Here is a 26,844-nt window from a genome sequence, read left to right as displayed (position 1 = left end):
GGTTTTGATTTTTAATGAAAACTTACTTTACTATCTTACATTACATTTTTTTTTTTTTATTCAATTTCTTGTGGTTTTCTTAGTTAAAATTTATTTTCAGTTCATATTGTAATTACAATAACTCTTCAGTCTTCGAAGGTTTAAGTTTTCGGATTGAACTATGGCACACATAAAGAAATAACCTTATCTCCAGAAAGGATTATGAGGCAATGGCGCCGGCTGCATACTCCAACCCAACAACTGTGGCTGGGTCGACCTGCCAGTATGCTAGGAAACTTTGGCTCAGGAAATATTATTAAATGTAAAACATAAGATTTAATCTTCCAAAGATTTTTATTATATCTTTGCATTTTTGAAATTGTGATCAAAGTATACCAATTTGATTGAACGTTACACACTCTTAATACATTGTGCTGGCAGGTTCTACCGATTTCAGAAGATTCAAACATCATATTCTCAATGACAACAAAGGAGAGGTTAAATATTTCAACATACTAATAATTTCTCATATGCAAACTCTTGACAATTGCATGAGTATTAAATGTTTTAATCAGTTTTGTATGACTTTACTTGCATCGTGAAAATTTATACGTGTGTCATATAATGGTATACCACGTGTCGTCAAGGAGTAGATCATTGCACTTATCATTAATCAGTATGCTTGTAATAAATATGTAGTTACATACATGAAGTACATTGATTATTTATGTTGACGATGATTAATCTCCGTCGTACATTTGTCTCTCCATAGCCGTTAAACTATGCTTTATTTACCTTGATGAAAGCTCCTATCCTTCCACTTCTAATGTACTAAACTTCTAGGAATATTTTTTCAGGATATATTCATAAAAGTAATGGAAGTTGCGACGATAGAACCAGGGGTTGTTTTCGTGAATGCAACCGGTGGGATCTCGTCGCTCGCCACAATCTGCCATTATGGGCAAGAATGGGAACACTCAATATATGAGGTTTCTTAATTTACTGACACCTATATTGTTTTTTCATTCTTGTTTGATTGGGGTTAAGCTTAAATTTGTTTACTTATATTTTTATCAGATTTTTTGTTATTTATTCATCTATCTAATTCCTTTTATTATAATTATATATCTTTTTGTAGGGTCAGTTCGAAATTGTTTCAATGGTTGGTACAATTGCTCCATTTAAGGATGGGGTTCTAAGTGGCAAAAAGGGTAGGATGAATATCAAGTTACTTTGTCCTGATGGGGAGCATTCAGTGGTAGAGTAGAAGGTCCAACGATTGCTGCAAGCGCTATACAGGTTAGTTCGTTTCTTGAAAGATGGTCTTGCATTTGAATCACTAAATTTGTTATAAAATTATTCGTGCGGTTGGTTGAAATATTTTTGTTGACTTATACTATTTATCAAATTTGTTTTTCCATAAAATGTTAAATCAAACACTTATTTTTTTATATTATACTAAAATTTTAATTTTAAATTTAAAAATATTGTATCAATACTTTTTATATCACATAATATAATTATATCAATTCAATTTTTTTTTACTATACAAAAGTCAAACCGAAAATTCAAACCCCAACGAACTAAAATGGCCAAGTTTTGCAGAAGATGATGTGATTTTCTCTTTAGTGACTAAAGTTGCTATGTAAATAATGTCTATACATCTAATACAATTAGAAGAGTGCTTATCCATTAGTGTGTCAAGGGAATATCTGATTTTAAAAAAAAAAATCATTCGTCAAGTGTGCCGGTGATTGTGGTGGGAGTTTGTTTATCACGGTACGTGATCATGATGTGTCCCTTTCTTATGTTTCATGTGAATGTTCTATTCTTTCCTTCAATTGCAGATCAAACTTTCTTGCTCGTCCCAGGATGAACTATGATGGAGGGAAAATTTAGCACTTTGATAACTTGTTGTAAATTGAGAGTGTTGTAGTTGTGTTGCTGTAAACTTAATGTTCTCTTGATATTTATTCTGGAGGATGCTGTTTATTCTGGAGGACGTTGTTGTTTGTTGTATATGATGCTCATGTTCTAAAATGTTAATTTTATACTTTTCTTTGCTTTACATTTTCTTGCTCTCTGTCTTAAATGTTTGTAAAAATATTGTATTTGATGTTTCAATCTAATACAGCACATTTTTGCTGGTTGTTCTACATCAACTTGCATTATCTTTTGCTAATGATACACCACTGGTAAGTTGCATTGACATACCTTGGAATCTACCAATCATCCTTGACAAGGAATTTTATAGGAAAATTTGATTTTTGCCAACAGACGTGATGCTTGGTAGTTTGACTTTCTAAATGTAGATATTTTATTTTAAAGTTATTAAAAGTTTGATTTAATGCTAGTATTTTATATTGTATAATTAGTAAGTTGCTAAATTGCTAAATTGTTGACATGGTTGGCTCAGTGTCGACTAAGCGATATGATGTTCACCTTTTTTGTTTCTACTGGAGACAGTGTGTTGATGATGATTGTGTGGCTTGTATATAGATGTTTGATCAAACATGTTCGTGTGCATTTTTATTGTTCTCATATTGGATTGCACATTGGGTATCTGGTTGAGCTGAAGATGTGTAGTGAATGTATTTCATCTATGTGATTTGTGTAATGCTGAAAGGATTAACTATTTAATTTTTTATATATATGGAATGATGTGTATAACAGTGTATATATTTTAATTTGAAAATAGCGTTTAATTAATAGAAATAATATTTGCTTCTCGTGAAGTTGGATGTGGCAATTTTCCCTTAGATCATAAATAGTACTATATGATATGACATCATCTGCTTCACCATAGGCCACGCTCTTCATGTTCTCTATACTTGAACATTTTAAAAATTATAACATGTTATATAATTGTAATAAAAGATATGGTAAACATGAGATAAACGGTCCTGTTTTAAATGTTTTGGATGCGCAGAGCTTTTCACTCAAACTATTTAGAGTGAATCGAACTAATTATAGAGATATCTAAGTAAAGTTAAAATTATTAGAAATGACACCAAATTTTAGAAACGATTTTTAACTTTGTATGAAAAATATTATATAAGATTAAAGGAAATGTTGTTCAAACAATTTTTAAAAATAATTTTTAAAATTACTTGAACAAACTATAAAATTTAAAATAATAATGATTATTTTATCATTTAAAAATATTTACCAATAATAATAATAATAGTTGGATAGCACTTATAATAATTTTCTTGATATCATAAGACTTTAATTAAATAATTACTTTTTTATTAAACAAGCCCACCAACCCATTTAAAAATTCATTAACAAATACACCCATTCAAACGTATTATTATTGTTTTATATATATATATATATATATATACGACAGTGGTGGGCCGATATATTTCATTATAAAAAGCTAAATAAAAAATCTATTATTTTTCAACATTACTCAACGTTGAATTATATATATATATTTATTTATTAGATTCACATTCTTATCAAAATAATTATAAACCCTAATTCTACAGTCATGTGCTTCATCCTTGCAAATTCCGCATATGAAAAGTTTAAATTTGTGCTCCATTTTGTAAAGCTTTTTTGATCTAAATTTGTTATCTTCTGGACTTTGTATCTCCTTGGATGGTTTGTTTGAACATTTTGGGAATTGTTATTTTTCTTATTTGATTTTTTACATAGATTATAACTTTGAATTTAAAGGTTTAATTTTGCGTGTTGAACAATGAGAAGCATAAAGATAGCTCCCATAAAGATGACTATGGCGCTCACCAGGAAACTCAGGCTCAAATCCTTAGGTAATATTATTGAATGTAAATCTTAAATCCAATCTTCCAGAGATTTCTTTTATGTTTTTGCATTTTCTAAATTGGGATCTAAGTATACTCATTTCCTGGGACCTTAAACTCTCTAGACAAATTGGGTTGCAGGTTCCACCAATACCAAAAAATTCAAACAACACATTCTCACTGTCAACAAAAAGAGTAGTTAAATATTTCAACATACTCATAATTTCACTTAAGCAAACTCTTCTACATTGCAATGTGTTTTAAGTGTTTTAAGGTGTAAATCATTGTATTTGCCATTAATAGATATGCTCGTCATTTAGTATGTAGCTACATATATAAATGAACTGCATTAATTATTTGATTTGATGAAGATTCTCCATACTATATTTGTCTTTCCATAGCCTTTACAACTTTTAATGCAGTGAAATTATTGGCATATTTTTCAGGACATATTAACAAAAATAATGGATATTACTACAACTATAACAACTAGTGGGACATTATCACGGCCACAATCCGCGTACCTGCTCCACATGCCTAACCCACAATATACGAGGTTTCTTAATTTACTTATTAATTTTTCATTTCTGTTTAACAGGAAGTTACCTTTTGGTTTGTTTACTTGTGTTTTATCGGATTTCTTTTTATTTTATTTTGTGTTTGTGTTTCTATAATTCTTTCTTCAATTTGTTCTCTTTAAGAAAATGTTCCATTTTTTTACTGACATTGTATTCAACTACTTGCCATTGATGTTACTCCGTTCAGGGGTTGCATTGGCATTCGCATTTTGTAATAACACTATAACCATTGAATTAGGTCTTTTGTGGTGTGCCAAGTCAATGGGCACTGGGGAGCACAGATATATGCTGACAATCAGCACATCCGGCTAGGAACCTTTAAATTTGAAAAGAAGCCGCCACGGCATATGATAGCGCTGCCATCCGACTCTGATGGAACTTCCCGTAATCGGACACTACTCTCAACGAGACAAACTTTTAGGGCCAGTTCAGCACCCAAGTTCTCCTTCGCATGATCAGATATGGGTCTTACACTGCAAGGTTTTCTGATTTTTTGCAGAGTCAAGATAGCAATCGACACCCTACTTCGCCGAGCTCCGTATCATTATCTGGGATCTGCAAAAAGCAGCTTTTGAAAAATGGGCTGACACAAAGTGACTTGGGGAAGTTCAACTGAGTCGCCCTCCCCAAAAGATATGCAGAGAAGTACTTCTCGGGTGTTTCCATTGCAAATAGAAAAAATAAGAGAGGTAGTGTTAATTTGGGGCTTGTATTCTTGGACTGTTCCTTGAGGTCCTGGAGGTTACATGTGTACTTAGTCCTGATAGAAGTCAATTCAATGGTATAGTGGAGGTACCCATAATTACTGCATCTGCTGTACAGGTTTGTTGCTTTCTTGTAAGAAGGTTTTAGATTAGCATCAGTAAATGTGATAAAATCAATTGCTTATTCAGGAAGCATTAAAATGCCCAAGTTTAGCAAAAGATGCTGTGGATTTCAATCTTGTGACTAAATTTGCTATGGAAATAATATTTATACATCTAATCATTGGGTAAATTAGAAGCATTAGAAGCACATGCTTACATTTAGCTTAGCCATTAGTCTGTCAAGAGAATATTTGATTGAAAATAATTTTCATTCATCAAGTATGCCATTGATTGTGGCCGGAGTTTTTTTATCACTGAATGTGATCGTGTTGTGTCTCCCATGGTAAGACTTTGGGCTGCATCCTCCACCCGAGCGGCTAGGGGTGGGTTGAGCTCCCAACCTGCTGCCTGGCTCAACACGTAAGTAATTAATATTATTCAGTGGAAAGCATATGATCCAATATTCCAAATATTTTTATTATATCTCCACCTCATCTTTAGTGTTGCCACGTCATCGCAGTGCCCTCACATGCCATTTTCTCATGCCAGTAGATAGAAATAATGACTATGGTCAAGTTATTATCTAAAATTATATACCTTAATACTAAGCTCCGACTAGCCGAAAAAGATTTACAATTTCACACAATTTTTAAGTTAATTGTAGTAAAATTGATAACAAAAATACAATAAATCTATAATTTGATAGTAATGTAAAAATTAAAGAGAAACAATCTATGGGGTTTAGTATAAATATCTTCATCCGCGGGCGGAGGCGGGAAAATTTTCATTAATCGAATAGAGTCCCACGTACAGTGCCCAACAAATGAGCAAATAAAGGCAATTATCAAACTCAAACAAATAATCGCACCAAACAGCCCCAACAATCGATTGAGGTGGGAATAGCACAACAAAATTAACAAAAATAACAAACTCCAATTAATTTCTTTCTATGACCTAGGTGGAGGCATAATTGATTTTCCAATCTTAATTTATTGGCTTAACTCCATCTCATGGCTACACATTCCTCCTACACACATCGAACTTGTTTCTTAATATATTTTTGATTTGGGCAACTTTTGGACTTAATAAATGAGCTTAATTCCAAGCCAAGCGCAAACTGATCAACTTCAAGCCCAATTTTTCTTATAATACATTTATACTCTTTTTAAATATAAAAATGAAAACAGCATAATTAGGAAATTAGGGTTTAAGTTTGGTTTGGGGCCGCCATGACTTTTTGCTGGGCACCAAACCCTAGGGTTCTCTCAGGTTATAAATACCTCAACGCGCATGCATACCTCCTGTACGGCGGATCTGGCCGCTTGATTGGTGGCTGAGGAAACTCTGCTTCAATATCTGCCCAGTGGACCTAGTCACAGAAAGTATATTATATTATTTTCATCGGTTGGAGTTTGTGAGATGATAAGAACTCGCTTCCGTTTCTTTGGATCGACCACCCACAGTGCCAAGCTCAACTCCTCAGGTAATTTATATTATTCAATGGAAAGCAGAAGATCTAATCATCCAAGGATTTTTATTATTGCTTTGTGTATTTTAAATTGTGATATGAGTATCAAACCTTAAACACTAATCCTGAAAAATTGTGATTGTAGATTCTTCTGAGAACTTCAAACAGTATATTCTCACAGTCGATGAAGGAAAGGTTATATATTTCAACATACTGGCAACTTCTCATATTCCCACTCTTGAGATTGCATGTGTTTCGTTTTTATTTTGTATGATTTTCTTGCATTATAAGCATTTATATATATGTACCGTGTAATGTTATGCCACGGTCGTGAAGCTGTAAATCATTGCACTTACCATAAATCACAATGCTCGTTTAGTTTGTAGCTACATAAATGAACTACATTGTTTGTTTACTTTGACAATGATGGTCCATAATATGTTTATCTCTCCATAGCAGTTAAACTATATTTCATTCTTACGAGTAATGTAGTGAATTTATTGGCATATTTTTCAGGATATATTAAGAAAAATAATGGTTATAATAACAACCCGTGGGACGTTATCTTGTGCCACAATCTCCCTGCCCTTGCAACATGGAGAACCCTCAATATATAAGGTTTTTAAATTTACTTACATCTATGTATTGATTTTTATTGTTTTTGGATAGGAGGTTACCTTTGGTTTGCTTACTTGTATTTTCTCGGATTTTATTTATTTAACTTTTTTGTTGTGTGTGTGCTTCTGTAGGTTGTGCTTATATTTAATTTTGGAATAACACTAATTGTTTAATTGAGTGTTTTGAATTTTACCTTTTTTTTAAAAAAATATATATATATATAATTTCATATTTAATCTTCAAGTTATAATTATTAGTACCTTTCGATTAGGAAAATGGTTCCCTAGTTGGTTGTCTATCCTTAATTATAATTTTTTTTTTGTGTGTGTATAGGGTTTGTTTCACATTATATCAATGTGGAACTCCATTTGGTAGTATTGTAGAAGGTCCCATGATAGCTGCAGCTCCATTACAGGTTAATTACTTTCTTGAAAGAAGGTTGTTGATTGGCATAGCCAAAGTCATGATTAAATTATTTACTGATTCAATAATTTTTGTAACAGAATTAAAATGCCCAAGTTTTTCAACACCGGTCACGGACTTTGAGAGCCTTTTTTCCAACACCGCTGCAAAAAGCTTGTCTACCGGCGACATATCTGACTCCGGCAGCGGTTCCCAGCCTGCAGTAGCCTCAGCTTCCAAACTCAGGTGTGGTGTGCCAAATCAATGGGCACTGGGGTGCACAGATATATGAAGACCATCAGCGCATCCGGCTAGGAACCTTTAAATCCGAAACTGAAGCCGCTATGGCATATGATGGCGCCGCCAACCGACTCTGCAGCCCTGGCACTTCCTGTGGACGGACACCACTCTCAAGGAGCCAAACTTTCAGAGTCAGTTCAGCACCCAAGCTCTCCTTGGCATGATCAGAGCCGGTACTGCTGCTGGAAAAGCAGCCAGAGCTTTGTCTTCACTCTAGGCAGGGACGGATTTGTGAAGGAAAAGGGGATGATGCCGCGGGATTATGTCATCTTTTCATCCTACAAGTGTGGTGATAAAAAGTATGCATGATCGACGTAGCCTATAAGAACGGGGGCTGTGCAGCTATGGGTCTGTGTAGCAATGGAAATTTAAAAAGCCCCAAAATGGACAATGCTTGGGTGGGACATGAAGGCACCTATAGAAAGATGGGATTCAACGAGGCAGCAAAGGAAGGATTAGTACAGCCTTATGTCGTCTTGATGGAAGTCAATTCGGTGGTATGGTAGAAGGTCCCATGATAGCTGCAGCTCCAGTACAAGTTAATTCTATAATCGTTAAAGCAGGGTTTCGTCAAAAATAGAATTGTATGATTTCGTCCTGTACATGTAATTATTCGGAAAATTAGAAGCGCATGCTTACATTTAGCTTATCCATTAGTGTGTCAAGGGAATCTTTGATTGTAAACAATTTTCATTCATCAAGTGTGCCATCGATTGCGGCCTGAGTTTGTTTATCTCTGCATCTCCTTTGCAGGTTAGTTCCTTTCCAGAAGCAGCATTAATATCCCCAAGTTTAGCAAAATATCTAGATTTCAATTTAACCACTAAAGTTTCTATGTAACTAATATCTATGCATCTAAGTATTTGGTAAATTAGAATAGCATGCATCTATTTTTTTTGCCATCAGTGTGTCAAGGTAATATTTAATTGAAGACAAATCTTATTCATCAAGTGTTCCATTAAATGTGGTGGGAGTTTGTTTATCACGATATGTGATCATGTTGTGTCTCTTTCTTCTTTTTGTGAAATCATAAACTGAAATAAATACATGTAACCTATTCATTGTAGAAATATGTAATTTATTACATTATTTTTCCTTCAATTGAAGACTTTGTTGCTCACCCCACCGCAATGATGAGACATAGAGAAATAGATTGAACCACCTAAAAAAATTTGAAAGCATTCAATTCAGAATTTTAAAAGTCTTTTTAAAATCATGAGCCGTTCACTTTTAATTGTCTTTTTAAATATTGAGGTATTCAAAAATCACGTACTTTAAAATTCTATGGATTTTATGAAATTCTTGTTGAAAATTATGAATAAATGATACAGGGTAAAAATGATAATATTTATTAATATTATTAGAATCTATTAGATAAATAATAATAATATTAAAAACTAAAATATACTAGCAAAAAATAATAATAATTTCAAAAATTTAACGGTAAGTCTAACCGGACTTCTTTATTATTTTAGTCTCGTAGCTGGAGACGGTTTTAAAATAGTCATGTAAATGGAAAACTTTCGCGCATTTAATCCTTAATGCCTATGTAGCAGCTGCGTGACATTCCAGCTGACACATGTCCGCTACGTGAATAATTTTTATTTATTCTTATTTTTCATTTTTTGAAATATACAAATTAAAAAATTTAAAATATAAAAAAATAAAATAAAATTTAAAATTTAAAAGTATAAAAATTAAAAAATAAATAAAATAAAAATTATCCACATACTCACCAGGTCAACAAACGCGGCCTTTAATAATTTGTATATTATATTTTTAATTTTATTATAATAGTCTATATAATATATTTCTATATTTTATTTTTAAATTTTATTATAAAAATAAAAATTATCCATGTATGGGGCACATGACACTGACTTAGCAGAAATGTGGATAATTTTTATTTTTTAATTTTATTCTTTTTTAATTTGTAATCTTTTTATTTTGTTTATTTTCTATATTTTAAAATAAAATAAAAATTAAAAATGATCACTAAAATAAAGGGACCACTTATGATATGTGGAGGATTTGAACCTAAATCATTTCACAATAATACAGTGTGTAATCTCTTATTATCAGGAGATTTTGATAAATTTTTTAAATTATTATTATTATTATTAGAAGTAATAAACATTATGATAATATTTATTAATATTACTATAATTTTTTTAATAAAATAATAATAATTTCAAAAGCTAAAATATACTAGGAAAAAATAATAATAATTTCCAAATTTTAAGTATAATAGCAAATATTAGCAAATTTTTCAAAAATATATGGTTTTAATTGAAATTATTAATTATTTCATATTTTCTTTTACATCAAAAAATAAATATCCATGTTGATGCAAATTTTTAACAATAAAAAGTAAAATTCGAAAATAGAAATTATCTTCGAATTTGATTAAATAAATACATGAGATTAAGAATCCCTAGACACCGTACGATACATAAGAAAAATTGAAAAGAAATACTACATACGGTAAAAGTAAAAGGATGATCCCAAAAGAAATTCACTGAATTTGATGTCGATTGAAGATCCCCCTTTTAGGTCGTGCAAAGACCTATTTAACAACCCATGTCAACCGCCCCAATGTCGTTATCAGGTTGTGCCTTCATATCCGATTGCCAGTTGTAACTTCTTCCAACTGCCTTGGAACTGCTTCTCATCGGACCTGCACGTCCACTGCTTCGTCTCCCTTTGCCCGTCTTCCATTTGTCTGACCTTCGCATCGGCCACCTCATCTTTCTTCGCCCGACTTCCCTTTGTCTGACCTCCTTGCCAACCGACCTAAATGCCTACTGTGTCCCTTTCATTTGTCCAACCTCTCCTTATCCGACCTCTGTATCCACCGATCACCTAGTCACAGGTTCTCCAGAAAAAGCCCATTTCTTAATAACGCCTTGACCATTGGGCTTGTACTCAAACCCATTTAAGACTCTACTGCCATTGACAGGCCCATTGAAGTATACACCAATCCATAGTCTAATTTATAGGCCTATTCTCGAAAATCCTACACATTGGTTTTCCTCACTCAATAACTTGCCTCATCCCACCCGACTCCTAAGCGTCACCTCATTCCGCCCGACTCCTAAGCGTCGCCATTGAAGTATTACACTGTTTTATGTCACATCGTGGGGTTTATGTAAAACCCTTCTCTCACTGTTCCATATTCACACACTCAGAATCCTGAAATCCTCCCTTTCCTCTCCAGCAAATATCCCCCAAAACCTCTTCTCTTTCGTTTTTTGCATATCCTTCGCAAATGACCAACAAATATGTCCCTGGTCTCCCATTCAACGGGACTGACCCATCGGTGTCTTTTGTGGCTTCGAGGGTCCTTACCCCTACCATTCGCCCCTACTGCACCACTGCCAAAGATGTCGATCGCATGAAATCCGTCATCTCTCAAGTCTCTCCGATGGCCATAAATGATGTTGCTTTCTAGCCGAAGAGACTCCCGGACAGAATCAGGACTCACCTCACTGATCCCAAAGACGCTTACCACAAATGGTATGCGAGACTTCTCCCCCACTTCGAAGAACAACGGAGGAGTCAGGGCATTGACAAGGCCATCTTTCTCTCAACTCAACCTCTTCACCTTCACAACAAGGCCCTGTTGGCAATGGCGTCCTTCTGGCATTCATAGATGGGAGTTTTCTTTCTTCCTACTGGACCTATTGGCCCGACCCTTATGGACGTGCCCATCATCGCCCACTTACCCATAGTGAGCGACGATCCCGTTCTGGTTTCTTTTGAGGGTTGGGAACCTTCACCCGACCATGCTGGTTGGGCACTTGCCAAATTGGCCGAGAAAGAAAGAGGTTGGACCAGCTTTGTTAGTAAGTTTTTGGGCGAGGAAGGCACCCCCGTTTCCGAATTGGAACACACAGCTTTCCTTCTTTTTTGGCTATGCAGGTACATTTTCTTTTCCTTGTGCTTTTCCATATAACCTCACAGTTGAATATTTAGTTAAGTTTCTTCTTTCTTCACAGGTATATCATTCTTTCTCCTTCCAAGCTCATTCCGTCCTCACAGGTATATCATTCTTTCTTCACAGTTGAATATTTATCTGGCCATTCATCTGGCCAGTGGCCAACTTTTCTCTTTAGGAACTTTATTTCTAGCTAACCTTTTTTAGGGCTTATCCCGAGTGAGCACCCGCCTAACCGATACCAAAAAAGGGGACACAACTGCTTCGGGACCATTTTGTTTCCTGGAGGTGTGGCTGCGCCTATATTTTCCGAATGCTTTCTTTGGCCGACTACCTATTAGCCCGAACCCTTAAAGGTCGATAGGTCTTGCCTTAGCCAAACTAACCCCTAGCTCCTCTAACCTCCATCCATCCGACCCCGTCATCACCCAAATTTTGACCGAGGACCGTAGCAACTCTCGCTATTATGCCTACCAAACCCTTGTACAGTATACCACCGAACTTTTTTGGCTTAATCCCGACACTTCATATCCCCGACCTTATCCCGATCCTCTTCCCCATCCGACCTATTTCTTTTCCTGGGATTCAGCTTTGAAACCCCGATATCTATTTTCCAGTAAGAGGTCGGACAAGAAAAACTACAGATCTTTTTATACCTTCAACTATCAACCCCAATTTTCAGCCCGACAGTTCGGTTGCTGTCAGGGTCTGCCGGGACCACTAGCCCGACCTCACCTTATTCCTTAAAGCCCAGAAGGGCTTGTGATCCCCGAGCTTATCCCGCCTTACCTTTCCCAACTCACCGACTACATTACCTCCTGTTCTTACTTACCTTTCCGCCTTAAACCTTCGGCGGATGAGGCTTTCTCGACCTGGTGGTCAGCCACTTGGTCTTTTATTGCTCCCCCAATCGACCAATTAGTTGGAAAACTGATTCCACCCCCAGCATTGGCGCTGGGTTCTCCCCGACTTGCCGTTGCCCCCAGAAGGAAGATCCAGGCTCCTGCCGAGGGCGGGTCTGGAGCAAAGAAGAAAAAGAAAGCCGCCCCCGTCATCGATAGGCAGGCAATCGAGGAATATCTCCCCGATAGACACAAGTGGACTGCCAAAATATTTGAGGGAGCAATTCGGTAAGTTCTCTTCCTTCAAGTTCATTTTCCTTTAATGTATGCTCTTTCATTTTAATATTTTTTATTCAAAGGCCCCTTCGCTCCCACCGACCACTGCCCCGACTGTCTCTCAACCGACCGCAACCCACCCGACCATTACTCCGATCGATCCTCAACCGACCATTACTCTGGATTCTCCTCAGCCAGCCATAACCCCAACTGCCAACCAACCAACCGTTGCTTCATCCGACATACCCATCGAACCACTACCCACTCAACCGGTCGGTCCACCAGAAGACCTTCCGACCGCTGGGCGACCGACCACCACACTACCGACCCCTCTGCAGGTTGAGGTAAAGTATTTTCTAATACCTCTAAGAAAACATTTATTCAACTTCACCACTAATTTCAATTCTCCTTTCTACAGATCAACTCAAGTCCTTTATCAATTGCTCCTCAACCGACCCCCATTGTTGCAGAGGGGGAACTGCCGATGATCCGTCAGCCGGAGGAACCGGAGGACAGGCAAACTTCTCCTCCAGTATTGCCTTCACCTGCTCCTCAACCATCACAGGTAACTATCAAAGTATTCCCACATGATTCCTTTTATAAATCTCTAACTCGTCTATCATTACTTTCAACCAGGAACCATATGCGGTCGCGGCGGTGCCCGATCAATTGTTGCATTACCCGACCCAGTTGTGGCGTTGCCCGACCAAGTTGCGGTACCGCCTGACCAAATCGTTGCGCTGCCTTTGCAGCCAGCCGCCCAACCCGTGGGCGAGGGACCTCCAGCAGCTCTCCAACTAGTCCAACCGATCCCACCACCTCACGACATCGAAGAGATCTCTTCCTCGAAGTCTGGCAAAGTTTCAGTAAATTTCATCCAACGGGGTTTCGTTAGTATTCCTTCATCTTTAACCTCTGATTCTTTTGTTTTTTTTCCTTAAATAACACTTCCTTTCAGGGTATGGAGCTGGTTGCTGCCTATCGTCTGCAACCAATAGACGAGTCGGCCATCGGCCCGACGACTCGCCATGGTACTCCTATGGCGTTCCGGGTCATGGCTACTTCCGAGGCAACAACCGTTTTCAATCAGGTAGATTTCAACACTGTATCTATTTTCGGTGAGTTCATTTCTGTTCCTTTATACTTTAACACTTTTTCATTTCAGGCTGCCCAAGAGATGAGTATACTGGCCCGAGTTACTCTCTCGACTCCCGCCCGACCAATCGTAGCACGCTGTGCTGACTTGCCTTTCGCCGACCTGAGTCCAGCCAACCTTGAGGCTTTGATTCAGGTCGCGATAGACTTGTTAGTACAGCACCCACTGGAGTCGGAAGCTCCTCCCATCCTCGATCGGATGATGGAAAGGATCACAGAACTTCAAACTGAACTGCCTCTGATCCAAACTCCATCATTCGAGGCCACGTCATCTTAGCTGACCGCTGATCTAGCTAGCCTCGAAGCATCTTTGAAAAAGGTCAATGAAGACCTTGATCACGACAAGGCTACGCTGAACAAACTCCAACAGTCGCGCCAAACGCTGGCTGCTGAGATCTCCCAGAAGACGGAAGAACTCAGGTGCCTTAATCAACAGTTGGAGTCCCTGGATGGCAGCATCCAGGAAAGAGGTCTCCTGATGCAACAACACCGCCAAACACGGACGAGTCTCTACGATCAACTACAATCAAGCATACGGATGAGACTCGTCAGAGGACATCAGAAGGCCTATCAGCGTCTTCGGGTAATCTGGTCGGAGCTGAAGTGGGCCGACCTACGAGCCGCCCTTAGGGCCCTTCTATCCCCATAATTGTGTATATATATAGCTTTTAAGACTTAGTCTTGTAATCTATTCTTCAGAACACAGATCCGTGATTTTTGTTCCTTCACTAAGTCAACAATTTAAGCACTACAACATGTATATATAATTCATATTTTCTCACTACGAACATCATCAATACCCACAATCTTGCCCTTAGTTCCAAATGGTTTCTCCTCGCATTCGTGTACCTTCCTCCAATTGGAAGGGTTCTTTGCAACCATTCGTTATGGGTAACACCCCATAGGTCATCATGCTGAGGACATGATACAGGTGCTAAAAAAACTTGACTTTAAATTTAAGTTCTCTGGCAAAGGTAGGAAAACCATACATCAAATGATTCGCCTAATGGAGTGTGTATCCACTAGCTACGAACCCCTCACCGACATTCTGACTCGCATATCTGATCTTGATCATCATTTGGATATGATAAACCATTATGTCCTGGCCATTCTCCCTGATCTCAGATGGAACAATATTTTCTATCAGCAAAGATCAAAACTCTCCAGGCTGCGTGTACTTGTTGAACGGGAAAGTCAATCTTTACAAGATATGAAAGTTCGAACCGAACAAGATCTTCAAGAAATGGAAGACCAATGGGATCGTCATCGTCTCGACCTAGATGATCTCTTGGACGAGGAACCTAAAATGGTTTCCGCGAGTTGGGACAAAGCCTCTGAACAAGAAGATGATCATGTTTGTGTCACCTTTTCGGATAATGAATAAAAACCCATTCTTGTGGGTTCGAACCCTTGAAGGGTTCTTAGATCTCTTGTAATAAGAATTAATGACAATGTTCTGAAAAGGAAGGAAAATACCTTTTCAGATACTTAGCATTTATATTCTCATGTACCAACTTCTCTTCCTGATTCACAATAATAAAAGCTCTGTTTCCAATCACTCTGTGAATGATGAAAGGACCTTCCCAATTGGGGGACCATTTACCTAACTGATCCACTTTCTTAAATGTTGGCAGAATTGTTTTCCACACCAAATCTCATTCTGTAAAAACTCTAGGAGATATTCTTTTCCCATAATGCTTAGCTCTGATCTCACTTTGTTTAACCATTTGATTCAGAGCATTCAATCAATCCGTGTCCACCTCCTCCAGTCGTCGCCAGATCCCTTGTACATACGCCTCATCATTATTCCCTGTTGTATTAACTATTCTGGGTGAAGATACAATAAATTCCGCAGGAAGTACAACATCTTGCCCGAACGTGAGCTGGTAGGGAGAAAATCCAGTAGAAGTATTCCTACTATTTCGATGGGCCCACAGCGCCTGAGGCAACAATGTATGCCATTTCCTCGGATTTCTTTTCACCATTTTCCTTATAATGCCGATGAAGATTTTATTTGCTGCTTCGGCCAATCCATTAGCCTGTGGGTAGTAAGGCGAAGAATGATGTAGTTTGATGTTGAACTAGGCCAAAAACTCGATAAACTTCTCCCCGGTAAACATCAAACCCTGATCGGTCGTAAGAGTGTGAGGGATTCCAAACTGATAAATAATGTGATTAAGCACAAACTCGATCACTTTTTTCTGTATCGCATTCCTTAAAGGGACTGCCTCTACTCATTTGGTGAAGTAGTCAGTAGCTACCAAGATGAACGAATGTTGCTTTGTTGAAGCCGGATGAATTTTCCCTATTAGATCCAACGCCCAGGCTTTGAATGGCCACAGTTTAATCATTGCCTGGAGTTCCACTGCTGGCAGATGGTATAACGGGCCATGTCTTTGGCACTCCTGACACCGTTTAGCAAATTTGATACAATCATCAAATATTTTTGGCCAATAAAAATCCAAACGATGAATAGCCCATCGCATGTTCAATCCTGTTCGGTGTGCTCCACAAATTCCACCATGTACTTCTTCCATCACTTTGATGGATTCTTTTAGTCCCAAACACCTTAATAATACTCCTTCGAAGGTTCGCTTATACAGAACCCCTTCAATAAGTTGAAAGCGTAATGCTTTCAATCGAATACCCACATGAGTCGCAAAATTTTGTGATTCCAGATATACCATAATTTCTGTTCTCCAATGAGTACTCGTATCAATATTGCCAATAATTATTTGCTGACACACATTTTGAGCCAAATTATCTGCTTGTCGATTCTCTGTTCTTGGTACATGCTCAATAACCACTTCCGCAGTTCTATATAACATGCAATCTACCAAATTTCGATATTGACGTAGATGAGGATAATTACAAGCGTACCGTCTTAATACTTGATTGATAACCAATTGAGAATCTCCACAAATCATAACCGTCTGCGCTCCTTTAGTCACGAGTACCTCAAGACCCAAAATCAGTGCTTCATATTCTGCAGAGTTATGAGTCATCTCCTCCATTTGGAGTTGCAGACTGATCTTCCGGGCACCCGGTCCTTCTAATATAACTACTGCTCCTGACCTCCTTTTTGAACGAGAACCATTAAAAAATATTTTCCAAGGACTAGAACCTATATAGGGTACCATTTTGTTTTCTGTTGGTTCGTTGTTCGTGAATTCAGCCAATAAATCGGCCACTACCTGCCCTTTCATTGCCTTGATAGGTCGATGTCGCAATGCAAAGGGAGCCAATCTGATCACCCATTTCATTAACCTTCCTTGCATGGTTGGTCTGTGCACAATCAATCTGATAAGATCCACTTTGGAAACCACATCGGTTTCTCTTGGCAGAATATAGTGTTCCAATCGAGTACATGCAAAGACTAAAGAATAACACATTTTTTGGGGCATGGTATAATTCAGCTCCGCCCCTGCTAGAGTTTTGCTTAAGTAGTAAATAGCCCTTTCTTTTACCGTCTTCCCATTCTTGCGCCAGCAGACTACTCACCATATCAAAGTTGTTTGCCACATAAAGTCTAAGAGGTCGGTCTCCTCTTGGGGAAACCAGCACTGGCGGTTTTGTTAATGCCTTCTTAATCTCTTTTAATGCCTCCTGCTGCTCCGGACCCCAAGAGAAATAGTTGCTTTATTTTTTAGCAACATTCTGATGGGTTTTAACTTTCCTACAACATTTGATATGAACCTCCTCAGGTAATTTACTTTACCCAACAAAATTTACACTTCTTTGACCGACCGAGGGAGTCGCACTGTCAGAACAACCTTAGTTTTGTTTGCATCAACCTCTAACCCCTTTTCATGCACTAAAAAATCCAGGAAATTTCCTGCCAAAACTCCAAAAGCGCATTTTGTTGGGTTCATCTTAAGGTTGTATTGCTTCATCCGCAGGAAAGCATTTCTTAGGTCGCCTAAATGTGTATCAACGTCAGTAGACTTTAATGATCACATCATCAATGTACACCTCCATTGACTGCTCAATCAAATCGTGAAAGATAGTATTCATTGCCCGGTGGTAGGTTGCCCCAGCATTCTTCAAACCGAACGGCATAACCGTCCATTCCTAGATCCCCAGGGCTCTTGGGCACCTGAACACGGTTTTCGGTATATCTTCTTCTGCCAGCAAAATCTGATTATACCCTGCATAACCATCCATCAAGCTTAAAATTCGGTGTCCTGTTGCCGAATCGATCAACATATCAGCTATGGGCATTACATACTCATCTTTAGGAGTAGCTAGATTGAGATCTCTAAAGTCAATGCAAATCCAAATCTTTCCATTCTTCTTGGTTACCGGGACAATGTTGGCTAACCATTCTGCATATCGACAGGGTCGAATGAACCCTACTTTCAACAATTTCTCAATTTCTCCTTTGATTTGTGGAGGTAACTCTGGGCTAATCCTTCTTGGTGGTTGCTTATATGGCTTGAACCCCTTTTTAATAGGCAACCTATGCTCTATTAAATCGCGAGCCAATCCGAGCATTTCAGAATAGTCCCATGCCAGACACTCCATATGGTCCCGAATTACCGACACCATTTGTTCCTGCTGGTTTTTAGACAACAAACCCTTAACATTGACTATCTTGGGTATCTATTCGGTCCCTACATTGTATTCAATAAGCGGATCTTGGGTTGACAAGGAAGGTTATATTTTCTCCAGCAGGTCAGGCCAGTGAAAGCCTTCTCCTCCATCAACATTATTGCTGAAACCTTCCTCGCCATTTAGTCTAACCATTAACTGGTTTAAATAAAACTATCTAATCAACAAGCCGCATTCACCCATTTCTTCCATAATTAAACTTTAATAATTTTAACATTTTTGGCTAACAACAGAGCCACAAAAAAGAAAAATGTTTCTAATGTAAAACATATCCCTGCGCAGTGAGCTTACAGCTCTTCCAAGGATATTCATCTACCAAAGCTGTTTGTGAGATCGGAGGTACATACTCAGAATAAAGTACGGATTCTTCCACAATTTCTGTGGAGCCGAATGGATTAGTACTGGCATCCATTCTGAACACTTGATCTCCTTCACAAAACATGATCTGCTGATGTAGAGAAGAAGACACGCATTTGGAAGCGTGAATCCAATCTCGCCCTAACAGAATCGAGTAAGTGGTGTTGGCATCTACCACAAAGAACACAGTTCAAATCACCTTCGGTCCGACCTCAATAGAGGCCACCATCATCCTTTCTGGTTTCGTCGGTTGCCCCGTGAAGCTAGTCATCTCGATATCTACTGGAGACAGATCACCAATTTATTTTCCCAATTTCTTCAAAGTTTTGAGAGGCATAACGTTGAATACAACTCCATTATCAATGAAAACCTTATTAATCGGCTACCATAGATGTGAGTGTTAACATATAATGGTTTCAAGTGTGGGATCGCTCCTTCTGGTATGGGTGGAAAAACCATAGGTGGGGGACTGTTGTGTGTATGTCCGGGACTACCAACCATTGCTGCCCATTCTGGTTCCTCTTCCTTCAGACCTGCCCAGATAGGCTCATCTTCTTCTTCGAACCACCGCATACCTGTCATCCTAACTTCGAACCCGGTTTTGTCGGTCTTTACTATGTTGCTACGTAAAACCCTGGTCTCCTTTGGGATAATCGTCCCAAAGATTATCTAAGGCGCCTCTTCTTCATCAGCTTCTATCTCGGGATCAATGTTGATCCCTCTGTAGAATTGACATCGGAAACACCTGGCATTCTTGATAGGCCATTCGATCTCCCAACGTTCCTGTAGTTGGTCGCTCGAGTTTTTCCTTTTGGGTGATGCCTTCTTCTTCTCCTTCCCTCTGTCTGCTCGCCTCCCGCGCCGAGCTGCATACCTGCGTTAGCGTTACAGATTTTCGTACAATTCATACCTAGAAATCAGGGATCTATATCTACGGGTAAAGGCTTCCTATTCCGACTCCATTTATCATGGACTGGTTGTGGCTTACGTGTTGGTCGATCTCGAACCACCACTTTGTCCTTCAATTCCACTTTGAAGGAGCCATCCTTTTTGACCCATTTCTCTGCAACCCTGGTTTCGCAGATCTTGAACTTATCATCCTGATCAAGCTCTCGCTCTTTTGGCTTACGCTCCCTCCGTTTGGTATCTCTTTCATCATCTCTTTGTGTGCTTTGTGAAGAACACACAGAGATTACTGTTTAGTTACTTTCGGGAAGGGCTATTGTTCTACTCCCATTGTCACGTATTTGAATCTCCCAACTTTGATAGCCCTCTGAATTTCCTGTCGGAAGTGCGTGCACTGGTTAGTGTAATGCGTAAAAGAGTTATGCCACTTGCAGTACGGCCTTCCCTTTATTTCCTCCTTCATCGCTAACCGTTGTCCCTTTGGGATACGAATTTGCCCATCCACTAGCAGAATATTGAAGATCTCATCTGCTTTGGATGCATCAAATGTTGGTTGTTCCCGATCTTCTGCCCCTGGGAGGGGTTTTAGTTTGGAACATACATAGGGCTTGCCGTTTACAATCTCCGCCTCCATTTCTTCAACACCTTTCCCTTGTTTATCGTCTGGTGCATACATCTCCGTATCGACACTGGCCATCTGCTGGACCTTGTTCCGCCGGAAGTTGTGATCCTTTTCTCTCAAGAGGGATTCTAACCTCCCTGCCTTGGATGCTAAACTGGCCAGATCTCGAACATCATGGGCAGTTAAAGCCTCCCATAGTCGTGCATGCATATTCCTGACCACCAAATTGGTCATTTCGCTCTCCTCAATGACTGTTGGACAACGTCCTTTCATCAGTCGTATCCGCTCTATGAATTGGTAGGCGGTCTCCTCCGGCATTTGCCTAATCTCCAACAGGTCTGTGAGTGAAACCGTCGGAAGAGGATTAAAGAACCTAGCATGAAAAGCCGCTTCCAAATCTTCCCAAGTTTGCAACTGTCTTGGTGGAAGATTGGCAAACTAGGAGAAAGTGGTTCTTGTGAGAGACAATCCGAACAACTCGAACTTGTGAAACGGATTATTGCCCACTTAGCTAAGTTGAGCCGTGAAACGTCCCACATGCTCAACGGTCGATGCTCCATTTTCTCCTGAGAAGGAGTGGAATCAGGTGGCCTATAATTCCTCGGGAGGGGATGCTCATTGATGATTCTTTCTGAAAATGCCTCTGATATGCCGGTCTGTTCATTCCAAAATGCACCCGCAGAACTTGAGCGATGTCCTCCGGATCCACCCTGGGTGGAATATGGTCGAAAACAGAAATGTGATTATGCGTCTGTCCCCCATTCTCTCTTCTCTGGGGAAGGTTGGCTCAGCTCTGACACCTAGTGGAACATTATTTGGGTATGTTAGAGGAGTCTTTCCTCTATCGACCATAGTAGTGACACTTGGAAGGGTGTTGTCTACATAAGAAGGCCCCGGAAAATTTGCTTGTAACCTGGATAGTGACATCCTTGAAGGTGACTGGGTGGGTTGAAGAGTGATAGAGCTTGATCTAACATATTCTGCATGAGATTTTGTTGCTCACGCAACATGTTTTGCATAGAAAAAGTTTGTTGATTGTTCAAATGTTGAACATAAGACACCCAATTGGCAGGTGCTTGTGGTGCTTCCCCTGCATTCGGCATGGCGGGTGGTGACTAAAGTTTAGCAAAATATCTAGATTTCAATTTAATGACTAAAGTTTCTATGTAAGGAATATCTATGCATCCAAGTATTTGGTAAAATAGAATAGCATGCATCGATTTTCTTTGCCATTAGTGTGTCAAGGTAATATATAATTGAAGACAAATCTTATTCATCAAATGTTCCATTAAATGTGGCGGGAGTTTGTTTATCACCATATGTGATCATGACGTGTCTCTTTCTTCTTTATGTGAAATCATAAGCTGAAATAAATACATGTAACCTCTTTTCCTTCAATTGTAGACTTTGTTGCTCACCCCACCACAAGGATGAGATATAGAGAAATAGATTGAATCACGTAAAAAAGTTTGAAAGCATTCAATTCAGAATTTTAAAAGTTTTTTTAAAAGGTAAAATTGCTTATAACTCCCCTGTGGTTTCGAAATTCAGCGTAAAATCTCCTTGTACTTTAAAAATTACATAGTACCCCCTTATACTTTTAAAAACGTTGCATGAAACCTCACCACAATGAAACTTTCCTCGTGTGATAAGAAGATGATTTACTATCTATATGTTTTGCATGATAGGGGGTTTTATGCAATATTTTTGAAAGTATAAGTGAGCGTCATGCAATTTTTTAAAGTAAAATAAGGATTTATGCTGAGTTTTGAAACCACAAAATGGTTTCATGCAACATTTTTTAAAGTATAAGGGGACGTCATGCAATTTTTTAAGTAGAGGGGGAATTTACGCTGAGTTTCGAAACCACAAGGGAGTTATTGGCAATTTTGCCTTTTTAAAATTATGAGACGTTAACTTTTAATTTTTTTTTTTAAATAATGAGGTATTCAAAAATTATGTACTTTAAAATTATATGGATTTTATGAAATTCTTATTTAAAATTAAATTAAATGATACAGCGTAAAAATGATAATAGTTATTAATATTATTAGAATTGATTAAATAAATAATAATAATTTCAAAAACTAAAATATACTAGCGAAAAATAATAATAATTTCAAAAATTTAAGGATAGGCCTAACCAGACTTCTTTATCATTTTAGTCCCGTAACTGGAGACGATTTCAAAATAGTCATTTAAATGGAAAACTTTCGCACATTTAATCCTCGATGCCTATGTAGCAGCTGCATGACATTCCCGCGGACACATTTTGACCAGGTCTGTGCCATGTGGCGGACACATGTCCACCACGTGGATAATTTTTATTTTTCATTTTTTTGAAATATACAAATTAAAAAAATTAAAATATAAAAAATTAAAATAAATTTTAAAATTTTAAAATATAAAAATAAATAAATAAATAAATAAAAATTATCCACATATTCACCAGGTCAACAACACGCGGCCTTTAATAATTTGTATATTATATTTTAATTATATTTTTATATTTTATTTTTTAATTTTATTACAAAAATAAAAATTATCCATGTATGGGGGCACGTGATGCTGAACTGGCAGAAATATGGATAATTTTTATTTTTTTATTTTATTCTTTTTCAATTTGTAATCTTTTTATTTTATTTAATTTTTATATTTTAAAATAAAATAAAAATGGGTCCACTTAAGATATGGGGAGGATTTGAACCAAAATCACTTCACAATAATACAGTGTGGAGATTTTGATAAATTTTTAAAATTATTATTATTATTATTATAAGTAATAAACATTATGATAATATTTATTAATATTACTATAATCTTTTAATAAAGTAATAATTATTTCAAAAGCTAAAATATACTAGCGAAAAATAATAATTATTTAAAAATTTTAAATATAATAGCAAATATTATAAATTTTTTGAAAAATATATGGTTTTAATTGAAATTATTAATTATTTCTTATTTTCTTTTACATCAAAAAATAAATATCCAAATAAATTTAGTTAAAAAAGATATGGAGAGAGTTTGAAACTCAAATCACTTGACCATGGGACATTATTGTCTCCATATTTATTTAATTCCATTACTATTTAAGACAAACTTGTTAAATTAATAATGCATATATACATATATAAAGTTTAAAAATTTAATATATAAAAATAGTATTATGCTATAATTATTATACATCATTAATAAAATATATATTTTTTATTTTAACTATTACATTTGTTGGTATTTTTATTTAATTATTTAAATATTTTATAAAATTTAAAAATATGTTTCATATAAAATTATACTAATTATATAAATTAATAACACAATTATTCTACAATAATATGAAATTTATATAAATTTATAAACAATCAAATTAAATTTATAAAATTCATAATCAATATATAAAATTCATCAAACTCCACATAGATTTGGTGGATTTTTTAAATTTATATAAATCAATAGACTTTTTTTTAAATCCAATCAAATCTCAAATGAATACACTCGTTTAGACTCAAGATATTATTTTTGGTGATCAAAACCAATATATAGTATTAGTATGTTAGTATTATTTTAGAGCATAATCAAGGTTATTATGGCGGCTTGGCCTCTTGACAGTGCACCAGTATCACAATACAGCTCGTCTCACTGTTTGACATGGCCGGCGGCCTGGCATCACCAAACCTAACTTAAATTGTTTGAGTCAGTACATGACCCAGCTTGAATTTAAAACCCGAAAACCCCGAGGTTGCTGGTACATTTATTTTCCCTTCTCGTTCTATTTGCCTATGTTTTCTCCACGCGTCATCACTACTGTCGTTGGTCAGTATATGTAAGGTTTTTTTGTATGTTTATTTCTCTTTTCATACCAATTTATTTTGTTGATTTTATATCTAATTTTCTTGATTATGCACGAGTACTTTTAATAGTTTTTCATAGATATTAATAATAGTTTTAGTAAGATGATATTCTATTTTAAACTTATTAAAAGTTCAGTGATCTAGGTAGTATTTTATATTTTGTATTTTATATTAAATATTAGAAATTTATAATTGATAAGTTGGCCGATTCATCAACATGGCGGGCACTATGTCAACTAGGCGATATCATAGTCCCTTGGTGCCATGCCCGGAATCCAAACATAACTAACCTTGATTGCAAATTTTATAGTTGCATTTGGCGTATGTCTTTTGTTCGTCTCTATTGGTTGTAAGAGTGTTGATGCTCACTGTGTGGATTGTACACGGGTCTTGGATCAAAGACATGTTACATCTAATTTTTTCGTATTTTATAAGAGTGGAATCATATTTTGCATTTTTTTTGCTAAAGCCTTTACAATTTCTTGGATATCAAATATATTAGTTGGGCATAATGATATTTCTAATATGAACAGGCTCCGGCCAATCCATTTATTTGGGGTCGGGTAATGTGTACCCTTATCAGGTCCGGGTCGGGTCTCGGGTCAAATGGTGGATCCTACCTCGACCCGAATCCGATTATATATATGAAAAAAATTAAATTGTATTAAAAAAATGTTTTTAGTTTTTTTTTTATTATTTTATTATAATATTTTTGAATAAAATATATAAATTTTAATGTGTCGGGTCTGGGTAATGGTCCAATTTTAAATTAAATATTAAGAATTTTAAAAAAATCCTGGTGGGTCGGGTGTTGTCGGGTATTGTTCGGATCGAATCTTGGGTCCAACCATCTGTATTCGCGTCGGGTCGGGTCTTGGGTCTGGTTGGACCCTACCTATTGCCATCCCTAGGTCTTGCCTACTTCTCAGCATTGTGTAAAACCTAAAGTCCAGCCTCTTCCTTCATCTTCTCCGTTTCGTAATCCGAGGTAAAAAACTGCTGGTCCATTTTTGTAGAAATATTTTGAACTCATTTCTGATCTTCTGAACTTGGTGTTAGACGATTCATTTGGCCATTTGGGGCATTGTAAATTTATAGATGTATATTTGCCTTTTCTTCTCGCTTTGTTCCTCAATCTTCGTATATTTTTACACAGATACTTCACAAAGTAGGAAGGTTTAATTTTCACATTTTCTTCCTCAATCTATGGCGCGCACAAGGCAAACCCCATACGTCTTCAGAATGTTCTCCACGCTAAGGCTGCGGGGTGCATCCTCCACCCCAGCTGCTGTTGGGGGTCGACCTCCAACCCTGCCCCTGCCGCTGTGGGTGGTCGACCTCCATTCCAGCTGGTGTGGGTGAGTTGTCCTCCAACCCTCCTGCCGAGCACCACTCCTCAGGTAAGCATAAGATCTAATCTTGGAGAGATACTTATTATCTCTTTGCATTTTATAAAATAGTGATCTAACTATAAGAATTTGATTCAACTCTAAACACTACCGCTGACAATTGTGTCCTTGCAGATTCTTCCAACGCGGAAAACTTCAAAATGAAGATTATCTCAGTCAATGAAGGACAGGTTATATATTTCAATATAATGATTATTTCTCATGTTCAAACTCTTGAGATTACATGTGTTTTGTTTACTTTGTATGATTTGCTTGCACTAGAAGCATTTATATTTGTATTGTATAATTTCATGCCATGCGTCGTGAAGGTGTAGATCATTGCACTTGCCATAAATTCCTATACTTGTAATTTAGTGTGTAGCTACATAAATCAACTGTATTGATTGTTTGCTTTGACGATGATGCTTCGACACATATTTATATTTCCATAGCCGTTAAACAATAGTTTATTTACCTTGATGAGATCTTGTCTTATTCCTACCAGTTTCCACTTGTAACGTACTGAACTTAGTGGCATATTTTTCAGGATCTCTTAGCAAAGATTGTTGATGCTACTACCACCGAACCAGGGCTTGTTTTCCTAATAACAACCACTGGGACGTTATCAGGCGCCACAATCCGACTACCTGCGGAATATGGGGAACACAGAATATACAAGGTTTCCTAAATTGCTTAAATCTATATTGACTTTTCATTGTAGTTTGCTAGGAGGGTACCTTTGGTTTGTTTACTTGTGCTTTCTCAGATTTTGTTTATTTAATTATTTTTGTGCTTATCTGCGTGCTTCTGTAATGTTTTTTCATCCATCTGCAATCGTACAGAAAATATTCCATTTAAATGACATTTTATTCTACTACTTGCCTTTGATGTTAACAATTTTATGGTTGCACTTATATTCAATTTGGGAATGACACTAATCATTGAATTGGATGTTTTATCAATTATATGGCCAAT

At 37.1% G+C, this 26,844-nt stretch overlaps 1 protein-coding gene across 2 annotated transcripts in view; it reads left to right on the top strand.

Annotated features, from left to right (window-relative positions):
- Nucleotides 1-26,844, top strand: part of LOC127262443 (uncharacterized) — a 42,415-nt gene that overhangs the window by 14,679 nt on the left and 892 nt on the right. The gene's annotated exons all lie outside the window — the stretch shown is intronic.

The sequence above is a fragment of the Andrographis paniculata genome, unplaced genomic scaffold (genome assembly GCF_009805555.1).
Source record: "Andrographis paniculata isolate CXL003 unplaced genomic scaffold, ASM980555v1 Contig65END, whole genome shotgun sequence".
In the NCBI taxonomy this organism is placed as follows: domain Eukaryota; kingdom Viridiplantae; phylum Streptophyta; class Magnoliopsida; order Lamiales; family Acanthaceae; genus Andrographis; species Andrographis paniculata.
The sequence above is the reverse complement of the archived record's forward strand: the minus strand, read 5'-3'. Positions and strand labels throughout refer to the sequence as shown.